Source organism: Haliotis asinina, chromosome 8, assembly GCF_037392515.1.
Source record: "Haliotis asinina isolate JCU_RB_2024 chromosome 8, JCU_Hal_asi_v2, whole genome shotgun sequence".
NCBI classification, from domain to species: Eukaryota; Metazoa; Mollusca; class Gastropoda; order Lepetellida; family Haliotidae; genus Haliotis; species Haliotis asinina.
In genome coordinates, this window is record NC_090287.1 from 24646646 (window position 1) to 24659279 (window position 12634).

The 12634-nt window shown below is 36.9% G+C and overlaps 1 long non-coding RNA gene across 1 annotated transcript; it reads left to right on the forward strand.

The window, feature by feature from the left end:
• The first annotated feature begins 224 nt into the window (after window positions 1-224).
• Window positions 225-4536, forward strand: LOC137293712 (uncharacterized). Its single transcript, XR_010957492.1, has 2 exons — window positions 225-400; window positions 4173-4536. It is a non-coding gene; the product is annotated as an uncharacterized lncRNA (long non-coding RNA).
• The last annotated feature ends 8098 nt before the right edge of the window (window positions 4537-12634 follow it).

Below are 12634 nucleotides of genomic sequence, written 5' to 3' on the forward strand. Positions count from 1 at the left end.
AATGCGGTTCTATTTTAAATAGATTACTTGTAATACAACATATAACAATTAATACCTTCTTAGTGAATATTACTTTGTTTTTGGTCTTATATATAGACAAAATATACAGTCCAGTAAATGAAGTATCTGTTTCACAAATTGTATAAAGCCATAATATTGCTTAGATGTGTCTAATATCATCAACAACTGCTTTGACTATCAAATGCTGGAAGTAGTTTTAAGACAATCATTAGCCTATTTTTCGTTCGGTCGGTGCGTGATCTGTGCGTAACATTTTTTCGAGAAAATGTCTGCTGTTTTGAGAGGAGTTATCAGCAAGGCTGTGCCGAATGTTAAGGCAAACGTAATGCAGAAAGCCACCGTTGTGTCTGGCCCACCCAAATTTAAAGTACCAATGACCGTAAGTGTCTGTACCTGTGTGATAAACTGGTGATAATCTATGGACTGTGACCCTTGGATATCTTTGAAGGACATCCGCAACAATTGCCTGTCGTGTTATTTATTGTGTGATTAAATATTGAACGTGCACACTGTCACGCAGAATATCCACGAAGCATGTATCAACGTCTGAACGCGGAAACTTGTTATGGAAATGCTAGCAGTTTTGAAAGCCCAAAGGTCAATGTAACACAATAAAACACTCCATACCCGTCCTTGTCATGAGCAGAGAACGCTAGGTAGCCTGTTAAAACTAAATGTGAAAAAATGTAAAAAAAATCCTGGACCCCGTTTTGCCTTTGTGTAAGGCTGGGGTGGGAATTTGTATGTTCATGGTTAGCATTATAACCAGTCCACTTTAAAATTCAGCAGACTTTCATGTAAAGTTCAAGACATGCGTCATTTTGCATAAGTTAGCCTTGTTCCTACCATCAAACAGGACCCAACGAACCTCAGAAATGGAAAGGATTGTAGAACTGAAAGTTACCATTATCCAGTTAAACATATTCAGTGTGATCAGGTATGATTTGGCAGCCTGGCACAGTGTGCAAGTTTTGTTTAATGCAGCACATTGCACTGCTTAAATCAGCTCAAGACAAGATGATCCAGTATTGTAATCAATAAGCAGCACTCTGTCAACAGAGCCACTGAGCCAGAACTTGACCAAATGGTTCATAAATAGTTTTCTGGGCACCAATTCTATTCTGAAATCAAACTGTGACATCATAGACTTCCTCTTTGACTGAACTTTGGTTTTAATTACACGATGCCATTTAGAAAGTGGTCTAATGCAACATAGGTCATATTTGGGATTTCACTTTCTTAATAAAGTACGAATTCTAGTACTTTTTTTCGGTTGAGTCCCATCCGGGATTCGAACCTGCACCCTCAGAGTCAGGCACCTAATCGCCAGCACACAAAGTCAGCCGCCTAGCCCGCTCAGCCACCGCGACTTCTGTCGCTGACTTTGTGTGCTGGCGATTAGGTGCCTAACTCTGAGGGTGCGGGTTCGAATCCCGGATGGGACTCAACCGAAAAAAAGTAATAGAATTCGTACTTTACTAAGAAAGTGAAATCCCAAATATGACATATGTTGAACTTTGGTTTGCTTGTAAGTTGTAGAATATGCTAAAGCATCATCTTGTCTTCAAACAGGCACAACCACCTTGTATGTGCAGGAAGACAAAACTAATATTGATGAATAGGTTATTAAAAATCAGGAATGGCATGGACATGAATGTTCTTCCTCAGACATTATCAGGTTAGGATATGAAAATTCTGTCTTACCATGATAATCATAAATGCCTGCAGAAAATGTGACTTGCACATCATTAAGAGCTTTAGTAATTATTGTCAAACTTTATTGGTCTTCTACAGTCATACTGACAAGGGGAATAATTTAATATATTTTACTAGGCGTCTTTCTTCTGGGATACTTTTACACTTAAATCAGACCTGTGAAGCTCCATGGTAGAATAGGCCTTCACCATAAAAGGTGACTATGCTTGTCACGAGAGGCGACTAACGGGATTTGGTGGTCAGGCTCGCTGACTTGGTTGACACATGTCATTGGTTCACCGTTGAGCAGATCAATGCTCATGCTGTTGATCACAGGATTGTCTGGCCCAGACTCGATTATTTACAGACCGTCGCCATATAGCTGGAATATTGCTGAGTGCCGCTTAAAACTGAACTCGCTCACTACACTTAAATCATGTATGATTTACAAGTTACCCAGTCAATGCAGATGTCTAAATGAAGAGCAGATTTATTTCACTGTCAGTTTACATGTATAAGGTATTAAAGTTTTTTGGCTCATTTGTGTTTTTTACTTTTGGGATTGCATATGCCATATTTGAATAGACGGATCAAAACTGATTGTGAACTTGTGTCCTCAATCTGTGTCAATGGAGTCCTTTCTGAATGTCGCCAACGACAGTGAATGCTAGCTATTAATAATATAAGTATTTCCGAACAGCTTACTATGAGTATGTATTATGTGACATGGTTTTATAGGTCCAGTTCACACTATCACTGGCTTGAATGGAAGTTTAAGATATTTTTGACTAGATTCCATAAGCACAGGAATGAAGGACACCATTCAAGACATAATTCAGTTTGTGCAGATTTGCAGTATTATGTGAATAATGCTCAGCACACTGACCAATCAGAACAGCTTTAACAAAGAAACCTGCAACAAATGCCTGTGGCTGGCTATGTTCACGTGTAGAAAGCATGTTGGATGATCATAATGGGCAGACCCCTTTCTGCCTGCATGTTTTATTATATCCAATAAGTGAACACATGGCTTCCTGTTATTCCATGTTGTAAATAAATCACTTCAGTCAATACCGGATGGATTGTACTGTGTTGTACAGGCGTCACACCTGATCCATATCAGGCTTATTTCATTTATTGCTTCCGTTTAGCACAGGTTTTCAGTACATGTAGCTTTCGATGAGAATATAGGAGGCAGGTAGACTTTAGATGAGAAGGGTGATCACAGTGCATAATAATGACGGTCATGTAGTAATGTCAAGATAGAGGGTGGAGGACAAAGTCTCTCACCTGCTGGTGTCCCTAAGATAATAACTGTAACTGTCATATGGAAGGTTTTTTTATCACTTCTTTGTATAGTTAATGTCCGACTGACAAAGTATCTATGGGGGTCAAATAGTGCCAGTGAGTGAAAACCAATTCTTAGTTTCATAAGATAAAAACTTCTGACATATTTCACTACATAGGCAATGCTCTCTGTTATAGAAATTATGTACTAGTTTGACACTGTTGATTCTGTAATGTCAGTCGCTATGCTCAAGGGTGAAGAAACTGAGGTGTTGCTATTGTATAATGAAGTTAGTTACATGTACATAGTATGTGGCATATCTTACCGTCAAGAAATCTTGTTTTCAATTTGGTTCTTGCTTTCCATCAGGAAATCCGGAAATGAATGGGGTCTTAGTATCCAATGCTTGTTATAAGCGGCAACTTGTGAAGACCTTGTTGCAACCTGATTGATCGTAGTACACGTACTTGTATGTCATCTTGCCCTGATAGTTATATTGCTGTCAAAGATTGATGTGCAGCTCAATGTTTGATAGGGTTTGGAGAATCAAGGCATTACACTAGGTTTTAGTACTTTGCTGTTTGTTTGGTTATAGTTGTTTTATGTATATAATGTGATTTGGGCTCATCCTGATTCATGCTAAGTTCATTTAGGGAACACAGATGTGGCCCAATCAGCTAAATCCAAATTTAAATTTGAAAACTGTATTTCCTTACACTTAAATATGGCAGTTCGACAACTGGTCATCATCACACTTGCATGTGACATCATTCCCCTCTTAAGCTTTGTTTGTTTAAACAAAAATGTTTTTATTTTTTGTTATCATTATATTACAAAAATCCCTGTTACATACAGGGACATTAAAAAGGAAATGAATGTGATTCCTAATTTGAAAAAGCATTGTTTTTGTAATATTTGTGGTCACTTTAGGAATTGTTATTATATAAGTAATCTTTTTGAACCAATCAGTATGATCAGCAGCCTTGGCACTGACAACAAAAGTGATGCAAATCCTATTCAGACTGCCAACATATGAAATCATTATATATAAGTAAACTTTTTGAACCGATCAGTGTATTCAACAGCCCTGGCACCGAAATCGAAGATGATGTCAATCCTATTCAGACTGCCAACATATGACTTGAAAAAAATGTTTGTTTCTTTCCAGGAGAAAGTTGGCCTGGGTGGTATAATGATTCTGGGTGTAGTTTCACCAGCAGCCTGGATCCTGATGAATCTTCAAGAGTACAAGAAGAGACCGGGTGATGAATAATGTCATCTTCATCTAGGACATTGTGTGTTTTGTGTTACGCACGGAGAATACCTCAGTTTATTGACGATCTCCAGCCATCAGACACACATTGGAACTCTGGACTATGTACTGGAAATGGTAGACCATATGTGAAATGTGGACCGAAATAATTGGCATTGTTTGAAATGAGAATGATGTTTAATCAAGTTTGAGGTCAGATGTTGTATTCTCCTGTGTTTAGATATGTATGACATGGTTATTTAAAATATCCTCACTGAAATATGCTTTTGTTGTTTATTCTTGTGGCGGGAGTAGTGTAGTCAAGTGGTTAAAGCGTTCACTCGCCATGTCGAAGATCCAGGTTTGATTTCCCATATGGAGGACAATGTGTAAAGCCCATTTCTGGTGCTCTTGCAAGAGTAGAATATTGCTAAAAATGGTGTAAAACGTAACTTGTTTCACTGTTTATTCTTGTGGAGAAGCCATTAATTTCTGCTTAGACATGTTGGTCATTAGTAAATCAGTGGTTCATTCATACCGCTGTAAAGTGATAGTGTTTCCGTTGTACCAGTTATGTTTCCGTATGAGATCATTGAGGAACATGGTGAGGAGGGGAAATGCATGTCTTGTTAAATAACCCCCACATTCAGTTCTGTTGGTAAAACTTTGGACCTGTGCCTTTGTCTAGCTTCAAACATGTTAAAAGGAAGTTCCTATACCATTACAGTCACTTCCTGTCAGGAGAAATGTCTTTCAAGCAGGACCAGATAGTCCCGTTCGTGAAACCTATTAAGGAAGTAATAGGTATTTCTGTTTTGATATATACTTCCTTCTTCAGATATGCTCTTCAAAAATAGTAGGGCAACCTGAACTTTGGTAGAAAGAAAACCCATTGAGGAACGTTAAAGTTACATTCATGTTGTGTATGCAGCAGCATTTCACGTCATCACCACAAGCAAACACAATGCATGGGAAGCATGTGCACAGCGTGGGAGCCTCCTACACGTGTAAGGGGTGTCATTATGAATCTTGATTTTTTTTTTCAGGCAAGTCGATAACTCACTGTGGACCATTTTTTCCAAGAGTTTTCTTGCATCTGTGCATGGTCAGGGTTTTCAGGGTCAAATCACACACTACTGACTGAAAATTGTAAACCTGAAATTTTCATATCATGCTCCAGTCACCTAACAAGGGGAATAACTGAACGAACAGCTTTGCTTTGAATGAAATCCAATATTATTGTATCAACATTGATTCAATCCCATATATCTCCCAATTTTGACAATCATAGATTGAAAGTACAATTCCCCTCCTTTTTTTGAAGGGTATACAGTCAGGCCACGTTAATCCGAACACTTCTGTTTTCATAAAAAATGTTTGGAAAGTGAAATGTATGGACTACTGAAGCAAACACCACTTCAGGAGAGTTACTTCCCTTTGACATACTGAGAGAAGAAGATACGAACGTATACATGTACATGTATCAAATGACTTTATTACAGTTTGTAGACATAACTACTTGTATATTAACGTAACAATCAATCAATGCAATGTCTGAATAGATTATTTATAGTATTACACATACCAATCACTCACTTGTGGTGAAAGAAATCTCCAATAACAGTCTGTTTGGAGAGTGGCTTGAAAGACGCAAGCATGCTGACCATTGTCTCCAAGGTTTTGTCATCTCCAACACACTCGAAATAATTTATCATAGGGTCCATATAGGCTCTCATTTGGCTTTAGGATTTTTCTCTTTGTATCTACAAATTTCTCTTTTTTGTGCGGCAGTAATTTCACATCGTTCATGCTTAGGGGCGGGACTTGCCATTGTGACTGACAGGTGTCAAGTGCAGATGATCTCATTTTGACTCAATCGGTATTTTATACAGCAAGGAAACATGACAGGTATTACTCAAACTAAACAAAAGTGAAACCTATTAACTGATTAAAATCACAAACTAATGACATGCTCAACTCAGAAGTGTCACCTCAGTTAACAATTACAATTGAAGTCAGCCGATGAAGACCAGCGCTAATCACAGGCGCTCACGAGTTAAGGCTATCATCCGAACCTTTTTGATGTACCGCCGGATTAATGAAGCAAAACCATGTGTAACTAGCCAATCTGTTACCGCTAATTAACGTTCGGATACGGAGACTGAAGCATCGGATTAATGAATCAACAAGTAATGAGTTTATATAGTAAACAAGATTGGTTACAGCCAGCTACTGTTCGGATATCGCGGGAATCGGATTGTCGGGGTCCGGACTAACGCGGACTGACTGTACATGAATTCTTGCAAGTAAACTAAAGTTAATAGTATTTCAAAATACAGTCTTGAATTATGCATACCATGAACAAGTTTTGATTGATTATGGCACTTAAATAATGGTTGTTTAATGTGTGAAGCCCATTTTTTGGTGTCCCCTGCAGTGATATTGCAGAAATATTGCTAAAAGCAGCATAAAACTGAACTTGCTCACTCCCTCATAATGCTGTCATATATAGTAAGGAATATCAAGTGAATACTCGTATCCATTGACAGATTAACAGTCCATTTGCTGTTAATTTTAGTCAAAATACATTTTTCAAATTAAAGTTAAAGTTCCTTTAGACCTAGTTTAGACTTTTACTATAGATAGTATTTCTAAAACATCTATGTTCTCAGTGGCAGTCCACTCCATAACACAATTTTATATTATACATGGATATATCTGTCTACCACACAACCTTTTAGCCATTGCCTTTGGTATCACAATGTGCCCATAGTGAATAAACGATAAACCCTTTTCAACGTAATCTGTGAACTCGACATCCTGTTCAAAACTTGGCAGGGCTGTATCAAGTTCATGAAAGAAGTGTTATACTTTGAGACAGTTATCGTTTTCTTGAGCCTCATGACCTGTAGGTGAAGGATCATGAGAAATAAGCTCATCATGCGAGTTACGCAAAATTGGACAAAAAAAATAAACCTAAGAGTGTAAACCTATTCCATGGAATGTCTATTTGCTGAAAGTATGTTTTCAAAGTCAATAATTATGTTTTTTGTATTATAGTCATATGAAACATAGCTGGAGAATGCAATTGGAATGCATGCAACAGTTGACTTGGGTAATTGTTATGCTCTTGACAACATTGTAATCATAGTGTGGTATCATAAGTGGCCATAATTATTAATATTTAAAGTGCTTTAGATACACCGTCAACTGCAAGGATTGTGCTGTAAACAGAATGGGTTAGAATAGGCATAACACTTAATAATTTTCCTATTTGTAAAACCTGCAGAAATCAAATATTTATCACTGGGATCTGGGGTGTTTTGGGTGTTTTTTTGTTCAGTCAAACTATTCCAAAGCTGGAAGTGTAAGGAGGTCAATTTGGAATGTATCTATTGACCTTACACTTGAATAGCATTTAATATTGTTTCAAATGGTGGAGAATGTATCTTTGAGAGAGTTAAAAGTTTATGAAATGGGCTGTGTTCAAAGTGGCCTCTGGAGAGCAGGAATGAGCTCTTGGCCCACTGCTCTATACGTCAACGAAAGGTTATACAGACATTGATTCACTTTCACAAATACATCATAAAGTAAGATGCATGTATGGAAGTGTGTGGATAAAAGCGTGGAAAGATGAAGGGCAGCAGTGACTGTCCAGTTTTGAATAATGATACTCAAAACAATTATGGTTTTCTTAGACATTTCTATTCAAAGTGTATTTAGTATTAGCTTTCCTTTTGGGGAAAGTAGTACTTGTGGCAGATTGTTTGTTCAAATCATTAGATTCTAGTGTAACTTACTGCTCAGTATTTATGTGGAAACTATTACATTGTCTTGTGGACGTTTTCAAACTGCTGTTTACAATTCCAGGCAAGCTGGTGCTGTGGCACAGGTGGTTACTACACTGATGGTTGGTTGTGTAGTGCTGCACTCAGCAGTATTCCAGCTATATGGTGGCATCCTGTAAATAATCCAGTCTGGACCAGACAATCCAGTGATCAACAGCATGAGCATCTACTTACAAAATTTGGATACAATGGCATGAGTCAACTGACTCAGTGAAGTTGACTCAGTGAGTCCGATCATCCCTTACTTAACTAGTCTCTTAAAAGTATTGTTACTGAAGATCAGTTCTAACTGTGATCTTCACAGGTTGTACACTCATGAAGATGGTAAATGGCTCTGGTTCAAGTGTTCAGTTATACAGTAGACCTGGGTTTGAATCCCACAGAAGTAGAATGGGTGAAGTCCACTGATATGGCATCCACATTGCTGTCAATATGTTTTTTAAAAAAGAAGAAAATCTCAAACAACTAGATAAAAGTTTATTTAGAATATCTATTGATCATACACTGCCATGTCATGGGTGCAGCAAGTATTTCACAAATGAAGTATCCTTCCTGGTGTGTAATATCTTGTAACAAATATAGATAACAGTTCAATAATATGGGTCTGCCATAGAACATGAATTTGTACACAGTAACATGATTTGTGAAATGATCAAGGTAAAATCAGAACAAGCAATCTATTTAGAATAAATGTTCTACTATGCCTCCCCAAAATTCTCAATGATTAAAGTTCAAAATCTTTCATTATATGGAAACTGAAATAGTCTGGAGACGGAGCACATGGACTAAGAGCATCATATTATAAGCTGCAAGCTATGCCCAGTATTTGGCATCAGTGTATATTATGAGAAGCCATTTTTACTTCTTAATTGGTGTACATGTAGTTTTCAAAAGCACTGACTTGAGTAGGTAAAATAAACAACTGAAAGAAATGGTTAACTCCCCTCCACTATCCAGTTCTTTTCATTTTCTTCAATGATATTTAAAAGTTGGTGTGGTAATGCAACACAAGTCTTATGGATAACAACTAGATATACTTTTTCACAACATTTCTGGGCTAGATTTTTTATCCTTCTTCAGGTGGATACGATTAAACTCTCAAAACTCAATCTGCTTTGACCACATTATGTAAACACACCTTTGCCATTATTGTAAAAACATACCCTGTCACTGTATTCTTCTCTTTCACCTCATTGTTTGTACATACTTATTTCATCTCCTTCCCTTGCACTTGTACATGCTGAATTCCCTTACGTATCAAGCTTCCTTTATATTTTAGTAAATAATGAACTGCACTGTTCACTATATCATTATCTACCTGAAGAAGGGGACACAACCATCTCAGAAACATGAAAAAATAAATCAAGATGTTGTCTTGTTTTCATTTCATATTGACATTTTTGTTTTGGAGTAACATATTTCTGAAATATGATGCCTAAGTTATCCCAAGCATGTTGCACATCTCAAAGCATTGCATGTAATCTATTTAAACCATATAGTGTATTAATGTTGACATCACATATCTTTCATCAGTCTTGAAAGATATATCAAAAATATGTTCCTTTGATGCAAATTGTTTGGTGATCATATTGAGATGATGATAAGCTCCCAAAGCATGACATTTGTGTAAATAAAGTGTGTAAGACATCAAGGCAATGACAAACAGCAAGATATGGTCCCTTGAGTGAAGTAGCCTTAGAGTCAGCCAAGTTTACAAGTTCAATATGCTGCCAAATTTCCAGAATGTACACAAACTGTAAAAACAATGGTTCAGATTGACAATGCATTTGGCAATTGGACTACTGTACAATTTCATTTGTTGATGATATTCAGGACAACAGTACAGCAATCCAGATACACCATACCCCATGTCCATTTCTTAACATGCGTCCCTCACATCCCACCTGCCAACAAACCTGTTCTGTGCCTTAGAAACAATTATCCCAATTATCTTGGGATGTGAGTTCTTGCTTGTTACATGCCTCTAGCCAGTGCTAAGTATGTTTAATACACTAAATGAAGTCACAATGAACATGTCACTTCAATGGCAGTATCAAATACATTCTTCTTGACAATATTTCCAAGCAATCTGTACCTGTATAAACAACATCCCAAGCAACAGTTGTGTGTTATTTACCTACAGGTTACTGGAATCCTTCATCATAGCAACAAGAAGACTTTTAAAAATAAACAAGTTAAAACAAATACAGTTTGAAATTATCAAATTCTAGTAAGTACTAAATGATATGCTCATTAAAGCACTGATGCAGAGCAATTTCTGTGGACTGGTTTAAACTTTTGTTATTGTTTTTCTCCCGTGAGTACCCAGATGATATCCCAGAATTCATGACTGGTTCGTAACCTCTGCTGCGCAGTCTGTATGCGCAATTAAGAGTTTAATTATAGACAGATCAGCTAAGGTGAAGTCATTTTTACTTCTTTACAAATGTATTATGAAAACAAATGCAACACTTTGAAGGTTATCATCTATCAGTGGTAGAAATGGTAAAAAACTGTTAGGATGGAAAAATAACGAAGCCAGTGTACAGCTCTATATTTTGTCTCATAACCCTAATTAGTTTATTGTCATATTTGTATGATTGTGAAAATTAATAAAAGAACACACAGTCTGCTTATTCTTATAGTAAATTTCTAACATGACTGTAACATTTAAACATTGTATAGACTGCCAGTAGGGATCCTATTTCACACACATACGTGATAAATAATGAATGTAAAACAGACTAATTTTAGAGCAACAAATCCGGCTACTACCTTGTTCGGGAATGTATCCATCAATATCCACATAAAAGAACGATACTCCATTCATCAGAATCCTGCTCTGTGTCATGTGTCTTACAACAGTCGAATTTGCGAAAATGTAACACATCGTTTCACGTCTTTCACATTGGTGAACACCTGATAAACCTCTCATTGGTCACCCAAGATAGCACACCTGGCAACTATTTGTATGATGTCTGCCATTCTAAGTAATTTAGTTAACCAATAATGAGCAATCAATCAACGCAATGATGGTTAATTCTTTGAAGGGAGGATGTTGTTTTAACACTCGCACTTTACCACAGGGTGTAGTCAGTATAGATAAGTACATATACACACACTGTCTTTTGACAAATCCGCTGTAGAAGATAAAAGTAATTAATCCATCAGTGTGTTATTGGTTAATCCTTTGGTCAATGTTTGTTTTTGTAACTCAGCTGATAAACCCTATTGCATCACTTGCATGCACATATTACATAACATACAATACATTTGCCACTACAGACCTTAATTTATAATGTTGAGTATTTACTCCAGACAGGAGAAATGCCAAACAGGAACGTTTCTTGAGTAACCTGAGTGGTGTTACTATAATTATACCTGTTATAGATTCATTAACTGACCATCAAGAGAATGATGACAAATAACACGTGTAGGTTTACACCATCAAACGCGAGTTACAGCAATGAAGATGTAATCTCTGTGTCGCATGCAGCCTGAAAACACTTTTGGGCCGAAACTGTTTTGAGGATACAAACGGAACTTCGTTACAGAAAGAATATATACAGGCATTTGCTGTGTACTTGGGTAAATAGGTGTAATCAGTTTTTTTTAACGTAAGAAAATTTTCAGATTTCTCTACAAATGGCAAAGTCATCCTTTTTAGTTTACGAATTCAAATAAATCAACTGTGTGTTTTTGTTATCATAGATAATAAACCAGGGTAGCTACACTAGCAACCAAAATGGGCATCCAGCCTCCTGACTTTAGGTGAAGAAATTCTGCTAATGTGGACCAGAGCCCAGAGCCCAGAGCCCAGTCCCTTTGTCTGACCAATTTGCAGTTTGGTTTTGTAATTAGACAGTTATCGAGAAATTATTATTCCCTCTGCATCAGTGCCCCTTTAACATAAGGACAATACATTTGATAGGTTGTTTCAACAGAACAAAGAACAATGCAAGTTGACTAAAGTACGGTACATAGGCTTATACTGGTAGTCTCACTCACACTTGAAAGCACCTTCAGTTTAACAGACATACAGAATAACAAAAACAGTCAAAATTAAAACACAGCCAGTTAAAGTATTTTATGACATCTCCATTCACAAACTAAATGAAAATAATGGTATAGATAATAAATATGTTCAAGATTAAGTAATAGCATGTTATTCAGGAACAACATTCATGTCCGGCTCTTTACAAGAAACCATCCTCAAGCATACATTCCTGAGAGAATTGCATAGATACCGACAAGAAACATGGGTAGTAGATATAATTTCAGATTGACATCACAACCTTATCAAAGAGTATATATGACACTGGGGTAGATATAGCTTTAAAATTGCTAGGGAACTCCAGTAGGGTGGAACAAGTAAAATCACTTGTCCTGCTAATTTTTCAACTGTACCAGCTGATTTTCTTGAAGATATTTAAACAAGGAACATAATTAACACTGGAAAGTCAACTGGACACCAGTACAGGGTGATGTACAAATTTGCTTGCCTGACAGAACAATGCACTGAACTGGGGC